The following is a 14,447-nucleotide window of genomic DNA, read 5'->3' as shown; positions in this document are numbered from 1 at the left end:
TTGGCTATTGTTAATAGTGCTGCTGTGAACATTGGGGTGCATGTATCTCTTTGAATTAGAGTTTTCATCTTTTCCAGATATATGCCCAGGAGTGGGATTGCTGGATCATATGGTAACTCTATTTTTAGTTTTTTAAGGAACCTCCATACTGTTCTTCATAGTACCTGCATTAATTTACATTCCCACCAACAGTGTGGGAAGGTTCCTTTTTCTCCACACCCTCTCCAGCATTTATTACTTGCAGACTTTTTGTTGTTAGCCATGCTGACCTGTGTGATACCTTATTGTGGCTTTGATTTGCATTTCTCTAAAAGTTAATGATGTTGAACAGTTTTTCATGTGCTGTTAGTCCACCTGGATATCTTCTTTGGAGAAATACCTATTTAGGTCTTCTGCCCATTTTTTGATTGGTTTGTTGTTGTTATTGAGTTGTATGAGCTGTTTGTGTATTTTGGATATTAAGCCCTTCTTGGTCACATTGTTTGCAAGTATTTTCTCCCATTCCATAAGATGTCTTTTCATTTTGTTTATGGTTTCCTTTGCTCTGCAAAAGCTTATAAGTTTGATTAGGTCCCATTGTTTATTTTTGCTTTTATTTATTTTGCCTTGGGAGAATGAGCTAAGAAAACATTGCTATGATTTGTGTCTGAAAATGTCTTGCCTATGTTCTCTTCTAGGAGTTTAATGGTGTCATGTCTCATATTTAGGTCTTTAAACCATTTTGAATTTTTTTTTTTTTGTATATGGTGTGAGAGAGTTCTCATTTCACTGATTTACATGAAGCTATCCAGCTTTCCCAACACCACTTGCTGAAGAGACTGTCTTTTCTCCATTGTATATTCATGTCTCCTTTGTCATAGACTAATTGATCCTAGGTGTGTGGATTTATTTCTGGGCTCTCTATTCTGTTGCATTGATATATATTTCTTTGTGCCAGTACCATGCTGTTTTGATTACTGTAACTTTATAGTATTGTCTGAAGTCTAGGAGAGTTATGCCTCCACCTTTATTATTTTCCCTCAGGATTGCTTTGGCAATTCTGGGTCTTTTGTGGTTACACATAAGTTTTAGGATTATTTGTTCTAAATCTGTGAAAAATGTCAAGGGTAACTTGGTAGGGTAAATCTGTAGACTGCTTTGGGTAGTATGGCCATTTTGACGATATTAATTGTTACAATCTAAGAGCATGAGATACATCCCTTTGCATCATCTTCAGCTTCCTTTATCAATGTTTTGTAGTTTTCAGCATATAGGTCTTTCATCTCCTTGGTTAGGTTTATTCCTAGGTGTTTTTTTTTTTTTAATGCGGTTTTAAATGGGATTGGTTTTTTTACTTTCTCCTTCTGATATTTCATTGTTAGTGTAAAGAAATGCAACAGATTTCAGGACTTCCCTGGTGGCACAGTGGTTAAGAATCCACCTGCCAATGCAGGGGACACGGGTTCAAGCCCTGGTCTGGGAAGATCCCACATGCCGCAGAGCAACTAAGCCTGTGCACCACAACTACTGAGCCTGCGTTCTAGAGCCTGTGAGCCAAACTGCTGAGCCTGTGTGCCACAGCTACTGAAGCCCATGTGCCTAGAGCCCATGCTCTGCAACAAGAGAAGCCACCACAGTGAGAAGCCTGCACGCTGCAACAAAGAGTCACCCCCACTCACCGCAACTAGAGAAAGCCTGTGCACAGCAATGAAGACCCAACACAGCCAAAAATAAATAAATAAATTTTAAAAATGCGAAGCATTGTATGTAGAAAAGATTAAAAAAAAAAGAAATGCAACACATTTCAATCTAATAATCTTGTATCCTGCTACCTTGCTGAATTCATTTATTAGTTTTAATATTTTTGTGTGGAGTCTTTAGAGTTTTCTATATAGACTATCATGTCATCTTCGTGTAATGATAAATTTACCACTTCCCTTCCAATTTGGATACCTTTTATTTCTTTTTCTTGTCTGATTGCTGTGGCTGGGACTTCCAATACTATGTTGAATAGACGTGATGATAGTGGGCATCCTTCTCTTGTTCCAGAATTTAGTGGGAAGGCTTTCAGCTTTTCACCATTTAATATTATGTTGGCTGTGGGTTTGTCATAAGTGGGTTTTATTATGTTATGTACCCTCTATACCCACTTTGGTGTGAATTTTTATCATGAGTGAATGTTGAATTTTATCAAATGCTTTTTCTGCATCTGTTGAAATGATCATGTGTTTTTTGTCTTTTTTGTTTGTTTGTTAATGTGATTTATCACATTGATTGATTTATGTATGTTGAACCATCCTTGTGACTCTGGAATGAATCCAACTTGATTGTGGTGTATGATCCTTTCTATGTATTGTTGGATTAGGTTTGCTAATATTTGTTGAGGAGTTTGGTATCTATATTCATCAAAGATATTGGCCTGTAATTTTCTGTTTTGGTAGTGTCTTTCTCTGGTTTTGGTCAGGGTGATGGTGGTGTCATAGGATGACTTTGGGAGCTTCCCTCCTCTTCAGTCTTTGGAATAGTTTGAGAAGGATAGGTATAAATTCTTCTTTGTATTTTTGGTAGAATTCCCTAGTGAAGACGTCTAGTCTTGGACTTTTGTTTGCAGGGAGGTTTTTATTTTTTTTTATTTTTTTTTATTTAGAGCTTCTATTTCACTTCTAGTGATTGGTCTGTTCAAATTATCTGTTTCTTCTTGGCTTAATTTTGGCAGGCTGAATGTTTCTAGAAACTTGCCCATTTCTTGTAGATTGTCCAATTTGTCAACATTTAACTGTTCATAGTATTTTCTTATGATTTTTTGTATTTCTGTGGTATCAGTTGTTATTTCTCCTCTTTAATTCCTTATTTTGTTCATTTGGGTCATCTGTCTTATCTTCTTGGTGACCCAAGCTAGAGGTTTGTCAATTTTGTTTATCTCTTCAAAAAACCAGCTCTTGGTTTTATTGATCCTTTCTGTTAGTTTTTTGATCTCTATTTTATTTATTTTCTCTCTGATCTTTATCATTTCCTTCCTTCTGCTGACTTTGGGTTTTGTTTGTTCTTCTTTCTCTAATTCTTTAAGGTGGTAAGTTAGGTTGTTTATTTGCGATTTTTCTTATTTCTCGAGGAAGGCCTGTATTGCTATGAACTTCCGTCTTAGAACTGCTTTTGCTGCATCCCATAGATTTTGTAAGGTTGTATTTTCATTGTCATTTGTCTTGAGGTTTTTTTCTGATTTCCTCTTTGATTTCATCATTGACTCATTGTTTTTTATTAGTAGCATTTTGTTTAGTCTCCATGTGATTGGTTTTTCTCCCCATTTTTATTTCTGTGGTTGATTTCTAGTTTCATACCATGGTGGTCAGTAAAGACACTTGAAATAAATTCTATCCTCTTAAATTTGTTGAGGCTTATTTTGTGTCCTAATGTGTGGTCTATCCTAGAGAATGTTCCATGTGCACTTTAAAATAATGTGTATTCTGCTTTTTTTTGGATGTAGTGTTCTGTAGATGTCAATTAAGTCAAACTGTTCTAATGTGTCATTTAGGATCTCTGCTGCCTTATTGATTTTCTGTCTGGAAAGTCTGCCCATTGATGTCAGTGAGATGTTAAAATCTCCTACTCAGATTGTATTCTTATCACTTTCTCCCTTTATGTCTGTTAGTGTTTATTTTATATATTGGATTGGCCAAAAAGTGTCTTCGGTTTTTAAGTAAAAATAAAACAGTTTTTCATTTTCACCGAGAACTATAATGAACAATGTATTCACCCTTTTGTTCCACTACTTTCTGCCATTTTTCAGGAAACTTCATAATTCCATCTTCACAAAACTTTTTATCTTTTTGAGCAAAGAATGGTTCCAGGTGCCTTTTACAGTCTTCCATTTTTCAAAAAAATTGAAATTTTTTCCATTAAGAGAAATTTGTAAAGACCTAAATAAATAGAAATCGAAAGGTGCAATATCTGGTGAATACGGCAGATGAATCAGAACTTCCCAGCCAAGCTGTAACAGTTTTTGCCTGGTCATCAAAGAAACATGCAGTCTTGCATTACCCTGATGGAAGATTATGTGTTTTCTGTTGACTAATTCTGGATGCTTTTCGTCGAGTGCTGATTTTAGTTGGTCTAATTGGGAACAGTACTTGTTGGAATGAATCATTTGGTTTTCTGGAAGGAGCTCGTAATAGAGGACTCCCTTCCAATCCCATCATATACACAACATCACCTTCTTTGGATGAAGACCGGCCTTTGGTGTGGTTAGTGGTGATTCATTTCACTTGCCTCACGATCTCTTCCATTCCACATTATTGTACAGTTTATCTACTTTTCATCACCTGTCACAATTTGTTTTAAAAATGGAATGTTTTCATTACATTTAAGTAGAGAATTGCATGCAGAAATACGGTCAAGAAGGTTTTTTTTGCTTACCTTATGTGGAAGCTAAACGTCAAAGTGATGAACATAACCAGGATGGTGCAAATGATTTTCAACACTTGATTTGGATATTTTGAGTATGTCATTGATTGTTCTCAATTAATGTCTCGATTTGATCGCTAGCAACTTCAACTGGGCTACCGACTGTGGAGCATCGTCCAGTGAGAAATCTCCAGCACGAAACTTTGCAAAACACTTTTGACGTGTTCAATGAGTCACAGCACCTTCTCCATATACTGCATAAATCTTTCTGTGTGTTTCAGTTGCATTTTTACCTTTCTTGAAATAAAGCATAATATGCAGAAAATGTTGCTTTTTTCTTCCATCTTCAATATTAAAATGGCTACACAAATATTCACCAATTTTGATGTTTTTTTTTTTTTAATGCACGTTGATATGAGAGCTGTCACAATACAGTCTAACAAAATTGTTTCAAATGAAGTTAAAGACAACTAAGCCCTACTAGAGCCATCTTATGGAGAAACCGAATGAACCTTCTGGCCAACCCAACATTTAGGTGCTCCTGTATTGGGTGCATATGTGTTAATGATTGTAATATCCTCTTCTTGTATTGATTACTTTATCATTATATGGTGTCCTACTTTGTCTTTCTTAATGGACTTTGTTTTGAAGTCTGTTTTGTCTGATATGAGTATTGCTACCTCTGCTTTCTTGTGGTTTCCATTTGCATGAAGTATCTTTTTCCATCCCCTCACTTTCAATCTATATGTGTCTTTCACTGTAAAGTGTGTCTATTATAGCATCATTTTGTAGGTTCTTGGTTTTTTTATCCAAATTTTTTGACATATTGAGATTTAGGTACCAGAGGAACAGCTAGGTGAAGAGGTTCTGAATATGGGAAAAAATATTAGCCTAGAGCTTATGAGAGAGGTTGCAGCTAGAGATACACGTTTTGGAGTCTTCTTTATCACAGTGATAATGTTTGGGGGTAGATGAGATTGTTAAGGAGTGGTGGAGGAGAAGAGAGACCAGCTGAAGAAAAACTTTGGGGAGTACTGTGCTTAGGATGTCAGTTAGAGATTCTCCTTCAAATAAAGAGTCAGGGGGAAAAAAGCCAAAAAGGAAGGCATAGTAACAGCCCCAGATGCAGCTGAGGGTCAAAGGCAGTGTGGACCCAAGAGAATCTGATAACTAATGAGTCATCAAGAACTCTCTAATGCATGGCTTCAGTTGGGTGGGGGTGAAAAGCAGAAGTCAGGGTGCAAAAACATTTAAGGGTAAGTGGGTGATGAAGAATTAGCAACAAGCCATAAAGGAAATTTTCTATAATTTGGGCAGGAAAGGAAAAAACAGGGCACAGCTGAAACAGCACTGAACACTGATGGAATGTAATGGGGGCAGGTGATATTCTGAAATACTACTTGAGGAAGTGGTTTCCCACATGTGCTTGTACCCCAGGCCTTTCCACCATACAGGCAGCTCAGCCTTGCAGTATGTATGGCCTCAGGGAAGGGCTGCTGAAGCAGAGCAAAGATTTCTTAGAATATCATCAATAACTTTGGGGGAATTTGAGGCTCTCTGGTTTCAGGACTAGATATCGGCCCCCCCTGGTTAAGGAAGAAGGAGAGTTGAGGGGAAGTGAGGGGTGCATTAACATTGTATTTCTGAGAAAGGGGCCCTGCTCTCTGCTGCATCTCTGTGATGGTTAATTTTACTTGTTAACTTGGTTAGGCTATGGTGCTGAATTATTTGTCAAACACCAGTCTGGATGTTGCTGTGAAAGCATTTTTAAAGTTGTGGTTAACACTTATAATCAGAAGACTTTAAGTAAAGCATATTACCCTCAGTGGTTTGGGTGGGCTTTATCCAATCAGTTGAAGGCCTTAAGAGTGAAGACTGGGGTTTCCCAAAGAGGAAGGAATTGTGCCTCCAGACAGCAACATAGAAACCTTGCCTGAGTTTCTAGATTTTGGACTCAAGACTTCAAGATCAACTCTTACCTCAATTTCTAGCCTGCCAGCCTGCCTACAAATTTTGGACTTGACAGTCCCCACAGTCATGTGAACGAGGCCATTAAAATCAATGAATATATCTCTCCGCTCCTCCCTGAATGTATGTATATGTGTGTGTAGATAGGTAGGTAGGTAGGTAGGTAGATAGATACAGGATATCTGTCTGTATCTTTATCTGTCCCGTGAGGTTCTGTTTCTTTGGAAAACCCTTACTAATACAAACTCCTTAAAACTTTCAGAGAAAAAATGGTAACGGAAGTGAGTGAAGTAGGAGTGACAGAGACAATGGTGAATGAGGGACCCAGGTTCCTTTGAAAAGGAGTGATGTCTTCTCAACCCCAGGCAAGGGTTCCTATGTGGGAGTGGAGTCTGGTGTTATCAGACAATGTGATTAATTAAGAGAAGCCAAAATCTGAATTATTGTGACTCTAGAAAGGGTTTTGTAGAAGAGGTAGGTTTTGGACATTCCCATAGAAGTGCAATCTGCCCTGAAGTGTAGGAAATACTGAGTTTGAAGCCATATAAAATAAGCACAAGCCCCCCTTTACACCCAGGGACCTCCCTACCCAAAGAAGAAAATGGGTCCCATGAGTTTGAGCCTCTTTGAAGAAAATAAATAAAGCTAAATTTGGTCAACTGAGGCATTTGTTTTTATTTAATCACCAAAATGTTTCCTTTTTTAAAAGGGAGGAGTGAAGAGGGCTCACTTTCCATTGACTTCACTTATGTCATTTTTTAAGAATCCTGTGTCAGATATATTTTAAGAAGTCTTTTAAGTGAATAGCGTTTCATGAAGGCAAGGTAACTTCCTGAAACTTCAACCGAAGTTATTTCCAACTTGCTACTTTCAAAGGGCATCAGAGCTCACAAAGCAGAGAGAAGAAGGAACAAACAGCAGAAGTGAAAAGCAAGCCCTTGCACGTAGGAGGCAGCTTGCCTGGAACATGCGATTATGTGGCAGGAGGTATGGATGTGAATCATGAAATTGTATAGCAATTTTTTCCTAGGAAAAAAGGTTCAGTGAAACAGACCAGTCTATCACTGAAAGTGACATAAATGCTGGTTAGTATTATTGAACCATAGAAAGCTCAACTGATTTTGATTTTTTTCTTTTAAAAAGCAGCTAATTGCCAAGCATATAGTTCCCCCTGCTTTTCAATGCATTCTGATGTTAGGGCGAATCTGATGATTCATGTAATTGAACAAAAACATTTGTTATTACATAAGAGGAGGAAAATGATTAAACTGTCGCTCGGGTGTCTCTCATTTCTTAGTTCATTATGCAACATGGGAGGTACCTTGAAGTTTTCTATTCTCTTAAGAGTGAAAAATATCCTTTGGCTGAAATAGTTTTAGGTAAACCATTGGTACTAAGAATTCACCAAAAATAATAATACCCTAATTTTGGAAACCTGCCCTGGAATATGCTGAGTGCCAGATGGCACTAGGCACATCAGTAAAAGACAGTGATTTCTAATGCAGTAAGTGAAATGCTCATTGCAGATGCCACTAGCTGCAGGGCCACAATGGCTGCAGACGGGGTCTCTGGGAGCTGTGCTTTGTCGGTTCTCATTTTTCACCCCTTTCAGCTTGCTCTTCCAGAAGATTGCAGAATGAAACAGGATAGTGGTTCTTAACCTTGGCTGCAAATCACCTGGAATCACCTGGGGGAGATTTAAAATATATATTGAGGCCTGCTCCTATCACCAGAAATTTGCACCTAATTGGTCTGAATTGTGGCCTAGGCATCAGGGTTATTTTTAAATCTCTCAAGCTATTTCTAATGTGCAGTCAAGGTTAGGAGCCACTGCCCTGTTACAGAGCTCAGTAAGTTGCGGATTCTAGAATGCCAGAACTTAAAGAGAACAAATTCATTGTTTTATAGATGAGACAGCTAATGCTCAGAGAGACCAAGTGGTTTGCTTAGAATCACACATCTTTATTAATAGCAGTGTGGTGACTAGAACCCACCCTAATGTTTTTTCTGTAATGCTCTACCACACGCGCTTTGGTTGTTCGGCTGGTGAGAAAGTAGGGACTTAAAAGTGCTTGTGAAATTGTCAACATTTTGTGTAAGGAGCTACCCAGTTCCCCTAATACACAGGACCAGCCACAAGTTCACCTCTCAAAAATGTTCTGGGGTGTTGGGTATCTAGTTTAGATAGAGTCAAATCTCCTAGCCTGTTCGGGCTTCCTGTTTGAAGTTAAAATGCTAGAGACTCATTAAAACTTGTGTGATTAAGCTCTGCCCTTTGGTGAGGTCCTTTGTCTTTGCAGACTGCCATGCGTGGCCTTTGCTCAGAGCAAACCCCCTGGTTTTTATTGCTCTGCTAGAGTCAATCAATCAACAAATGGTGTTGAGTGCCTGCTAGAGCTGAGGGTCTCTGCCAGCTGCTTTGAGCAGGAAGATGCAGGACATAGTTGCTATGTCCTAGTTGCTATATGATATGAATGAGGGATAAGGCATAATGGTAAACACCTTTTCTTGCTTACCCAGCATCTCTTGCAGAATCACCCCTTCTCATTTTCAGTTCATGTGTATGTGGGCAGCCCTACCTCCAGATTTATGGCTGGAAGTAACCCCAGCCTTGGCCAAAATAGCCTGAGACTAAGACTAGGGCAAGTGATGCAAGCTGAACCACACAGGGACAGCCCCAAATCTTACTGAAGTGATGAAGAAGAGGCTCCAGGCTGTGCAATGACCCCAGCGTTCCAGACAACCAGAGCTGAGGGAAGAAAGACAGGAGCGCTGCCCCAGTGGCACCGTTCGAGCCCCTGGATTCAGGCTTGCCCAAAGTCCCCTGACTTTGCTGAAGACCCAGGGGTCCCCATGTACATAAACCATAACCTCCCCTCCTCCTTTCTTTCCTTGTGCTAGTTGGAGTTGGGTTTTTCTCCCTGACGACTAAAAGAGCCCTAAGACGTGGAGCTTTACGTCAGACCACTTGAATTATTTGCAGTCTGCTCCCATTCACCTCCCGGACGTCAAACCCCGCTAAGGTTTTTGGCCAGCATGAGTGCTGATAAATTGGCTGTGCTGCCAGACCTGTCTAGTGGCTATTTTAAGGTTTAATTTGTTTTCAGTAGCTGGTAGAAAAACCTGGGGACATTTGTTGGGTGATATGTAGATTAATTTGATTTTTACTGGTAATACCCTCCTTTGATGGGGCTGTGGCATCACAATAACCACCCTTGGTAAGATTGGCCACTGTTTTGTAAAATAAATTCACCATCTGTCTGAATACTAACCCGAGGGCCAAATCTGGAGCATCTTTTAATCCTTTGGCTATTGTGTATATTGGGTATAGTTGAATATGTGACTTGGGACTTCAGCCAGCTTTTCAGTTCATCATTCTGTGCTGCAAAATGGTCTGTAATCTTGGGTGTGTCACTGATGGCGTTACTGAATAGGCAAACTCAGCCTAGGATTAGGATGCCAGAAAGTAAATATTTTTTGAAATATGTTTGATATTTCAAAAAAGTATGAAAATATGCACAATAGGAAATACTAGAACTTTGTTGTCATTCTACTAATTTTGTGATTTAGAATTGTGTTAGTTTTCAACTGTGTATCAGTAGGGAATGGGAAATGTATCATAATTTAGCGTCTGGAGGTTTTAATCTGTCTCTAAGTGCTAAATAGCATAAAAACAAGAACTGGAGAAGAAAAAGGTTTACCAGCGTGGGAAATGAATGTCCAAAGATGGGGGGAAAGGGATGGGCCATAGACTCTTTAATCATTGGGCTAAAAATACTTCTTAGTAAAGAATGTTCTAGAAATGTGCGAAAGGTTTGCATTATTTTATGTAGAAAGAGGAGTCTCGATTCTTTTGTAAACAGTTTGAGGTTTCAAAGACTCTTTGGCTTTCTAACTTATTTAAAACATTCATTGCTTCATGAATTGGCCTCAAGCACTCCTTGGTGAATTATTTATGTGATACTTGACTGCTGCTGCAGGTTTAGATGAAGCCACAGCTGTATAAACAAAGACTATGAACCTATGGGTTGGATTTAGCAGGCACTTTGGTCTGTTTAAATGCACTGACATTTCAAATTGTGTGTCTACAGATTCTTTGCAGAACAACCACTGAAGGTGACAGGGCTGATTTCTAAATAGCCCTCCAGACAAACAATGTGTGTGTTCTAAAGAATGGCCACTGAAGAAATGGGGACTGGGGTTTTATTTACACTCAAAATCATGGAGAGAAATTTCAAAGAGGATGGAAGGGAGTTAAGGTGACTCAGAAAGGAAGGAGGTTTCAGACAGTCTTATGTTAGTGATGCAAACTTTTGTATTTTCCACATAGAGTGAATGATTAATAGCAGTAGTTTATCGGCCAATTGTAAAATATTGGGATTTCCTACCTCTATATTCTTTTTCAGATAAGATTTTAGATGACTGTTTTTGTTTGGTTTCCCCCCAACCAGACCTGGAGACAAGGCTGAGGTTAGCCAGTCATTTGGGAGTAGATCCCAGAAAGCATCTCTGAAGGGCTGGGACTAGGAAAATGGGACGAAAGCCAGTAATAAGTGGATTACCACTGCAGGCAACTGCGGCCCAGTCCTACCAGGAACCTTCAAGTAAGTGAGTAGAATGAGCTTTACAACTTTCCCAGGGAGGGTCAAGGAAGTTGGGAGTATTTATCCATCAGCTCTGCTCTGTTGGTTGAGAATTGCCCCTGGGGGCTTTGAATCCTGAAGAAAACTTCCAGGCAGAAAAGGAGAAAGCCTTGGTGCTTTAGATGAGAAGCTGTCACGGGGCAAGGAATGGGTCTAACATCTTGCAGGTGAATAGATCAAGAGAAATATGGGGGAGGGGACATCAATGGGGTCAGTCACCCTGGCCATTTTTATATAGTTGGAAAACAGATTTGTCATGAGAAATTCTAGTTATTTTCTCCAACAGGAAGTGGGTCTATTTGTCTGTTTCCTAAAAAGGGCTTAAGTGCAATGATTTGGGCAGGTTTCCCAGTCCCACCCTCTAGTAACATTAACATGACATGTGAACAGAACAGTAATAGAAGCCTGGCTAAATTGTCAGAGTACCTCTGTGATAGGAAATATTATGAAGCCATTAACATCATGCTTTTGGAATTTTTAATAACATGAAAAATGCTAAGTGAAATGTTACTGCTAAGTGAATCAGGTTGCGAAACTACAATTTCAGTTACATGAGGAAAAAAAAGACTAGAAAGAAATATACCAACATGTTAATGGTATTTATTTCTGGGTGGTGAGATAATGGATAATTTTATAACTTTGTGCTCTTTTCTTCATTTCCTAAATGTTCTATGTTGAACTTTTTTGCCTTTTTTTTGTTTTTTGTCTCTTAAGTCAATGTGTTTTTGGTTTTCTCCAGGTGATCAGATTAAGTGGGGAGCTTGCTGGGTAGACAGGTGGGTTTACTCTTAGGCTTGTTGGTTTGAACACAGGAGGCAGGCTGTTACTCAGCTCTGTCTTTGCTGCCAAGTTCCCCAGGGTATTCTGACAGTCTCATTTCAACGTTAGCTCCTGAGACTTTTCTGCATGAACTCGAGAGACGAAGAGGGCAGTTCACAGGTGGAATCTACCCAGCAAGATTCCTGCAAGGGCTATAGGGTGCCAGTGGCTGTTACCTGCTTGGCTCAGAGGAGACCGCTGGGCAGGCAGTACCTGGGAGGCGTTATCTATGTGCCCTTTTTGGGTCAAGCTGAGGCGCACATCCTGGTTCACTTTTATGTCAATTTATTGTCCTCAGTTAGCCATCCAGGCTAGTGGTGGTCACAGGCAGTGCATTCTCAGCCCCATCTTGGAATAAGCATGGTGCTAGGGGTGGTAGAGGAATACAAACAAGAGTATCCTTAAGGAGGTAATATTCCAGAGGGAAGGTTTTGTGAACCATTGAAAATGATTGATCATGTAAAGAGGATGTGTTTAAAGACCAACATAACATACAAATAAAATGTGTGTTAGGGTTTCAGGAGGTGGTTGGGGCGGGGTGCTCTAGGAAAGAGTCGCTGTGGACTGGAGTGGCTCAGAAAGGCTTTTTAGAGAAGGTGGTGCTTTGAATAATGGGTCACCCATAAAATGATGAACATCCACGTACTTTTGTCTCAGGTAATGTATAGCCCTGAATATCTAGAAGTCCGATCATGATTCTTCCTCACATTCCCTTTGTGTCATCAGGAGTATGTTTCCTGGTCCGTAAAATGCCAGTGTTCACACGCCCCTGCCCTATAGGCCTATTAAGATGAGTAACTGATGGTAAACATCCTGGGAAAATTTGGTGGTACTGTTGCTAAAGCCTTAAAAATGTCAGACAATTAAATAGAGAGACAGGCACCAGTGGGTCCTAGAGATACAATACAATGATAGCGATAGAAAGCTCAGGTATGCTTGAAGTGGCAAGAATCAGCAGGCTGATTCAGGAGTAATTTCTCGTCTTGGGTATTCTAGTTACAAGCTGAATACAGAGAGGTGGAATCAACAGAGGCCTATTTATTCAATTCCTCATTTGTGCTTAGCACAAGTTGGGTAACATTAGGGGAATTTAAAACATCATTAGCAAGTGTTGTTTTGGCAACTTGAAGGCACACAGACCTGAACTGGAAGCTACAATCCTCAGGAGTGCAGATGCTCAGGTAGATTTGTATCGCAGCGTTCACAAAGCCCTGGGGAAGAACCCTAAGAGAGGCTCACTCTTTTCCAAAGATCTGACTCATCACATCTTTGAGCGTAAGAAACCTTTATGCACTTACTTGTTCCATTAATGTGAAATGGATTCAAGCGATCAGAAAGCCGTGCACCAAAACCAAACAAACAAACAAGCAAAAATAATAGAGAACCTAGTCTAGTTCACACAGAGAGTGTACATTTCTTTCTGTTGAACTGTTTACAGTATGGCTGGACCTCCGTTGCCCACAAGCTGCATAAATACCCACAGCCAGTTCTCCTGCCCTTTGGGACTGGGGCAGTCCTGCTGATGAAGGGACCAAGAAGAGGCCAGGGTTTACTTGGTCAGGTCTGGCTTTCAGGAGGGCCTGTGTGGCTTTTTGCTCAGCAGTGAACCATTCTACCCCAAGCTGCAAACCACCTGATAAGGTTCCTTATAATGAACCTGGAGTAGAAAAACAATAAGCAAACAATAAAAACGAGGCCACGGGAACACATTAATAACATTTCCTTGGAGTGATATTTGCGGTACTTTTGCAAATATTGACTCTTAAATATGAGGGGGAAAAACAAACCTGGTTTAGAGCTGGGCCAACCATGTAAAGCGCTGGGTACTCCCTTAGGCAGTGTTTCCCTGGCCCGGGGATCAAGCCTAGAAATGAGCACTCCTTTGTATGCAACCTGTAGTGTCTTCTACACCCCATCTAAATTCAAAAAGGGGTTTCTCTTCTGGCTTATAACAGCCTTTCTCCCAGCCATTAGAGACATAAGGAGGCAGGACCGACGGCATGTGACCGACTTATAGAAACAATCATTCTATTTTAACATGGAAATGTACTGTTTTCTTTCCACTCTCCCTTCTTTGTCTACACTAAAGGGACCCAACATAAAGTCTCCTCTCTTCTTGGGAGTGTTTGCTGACCAGGGCCTTGTACCCATGCATTTGGTTTGTTCATCCTCAGACTCTGGGTAGAGTAGACCAAAACAATGATCTTAAAAGAACAGAAAAGAGAAGAAGCAAGTGCCTTGAAGGAAGCTGCTTAGTGAAGAGGAGGTTCTCTTGTAGCAGAAGAGGAAAGAGGTCAGTGGGTTTCTGGAGGAGGAAGTGTGCCCGTCGTTCGGTTCAGGAGTGTTGTCGTGTCCAAGCTCGTACTGCTCACCACACAGCAGGACAAGGCGTTGGGACAAGGAATAGCAGCTTTTTTCAGAAAGCCAGCAGACCGAGAAGATGGCGGACTAGTGTCCCAGAGAGCCAGATTGCCTGGTTTTGGGTGCTACTTTCTTTTATAGAGCAAAGAGGGGGAGTTGAAGAGATAAGGTAAAAAAAGGTGATAAGTTGTTGCAAATATTTTCTGGTCCAGCCAGACTCCAGAGGGAATGTGTTAATTTCTTCCTTCCTGCAGCTCTTCACAGGTGGACTTGGTC

The sequence above is a fragment of the Globicephala melas genome, chromosome 3, assembly GCF_963455315.2.
Source record: "Globicephala melas chromosome 3, mGloMel1.2, whole genome shotgun sequence".
NCBI lineage: Eukaryota > Metazoa > Chordata > Mammalia > Artiodactyla > Delphinidae > Globicephala > Globicephala melas.
This window is presented reverse-complemented; position numbering follows the sequence as displayed.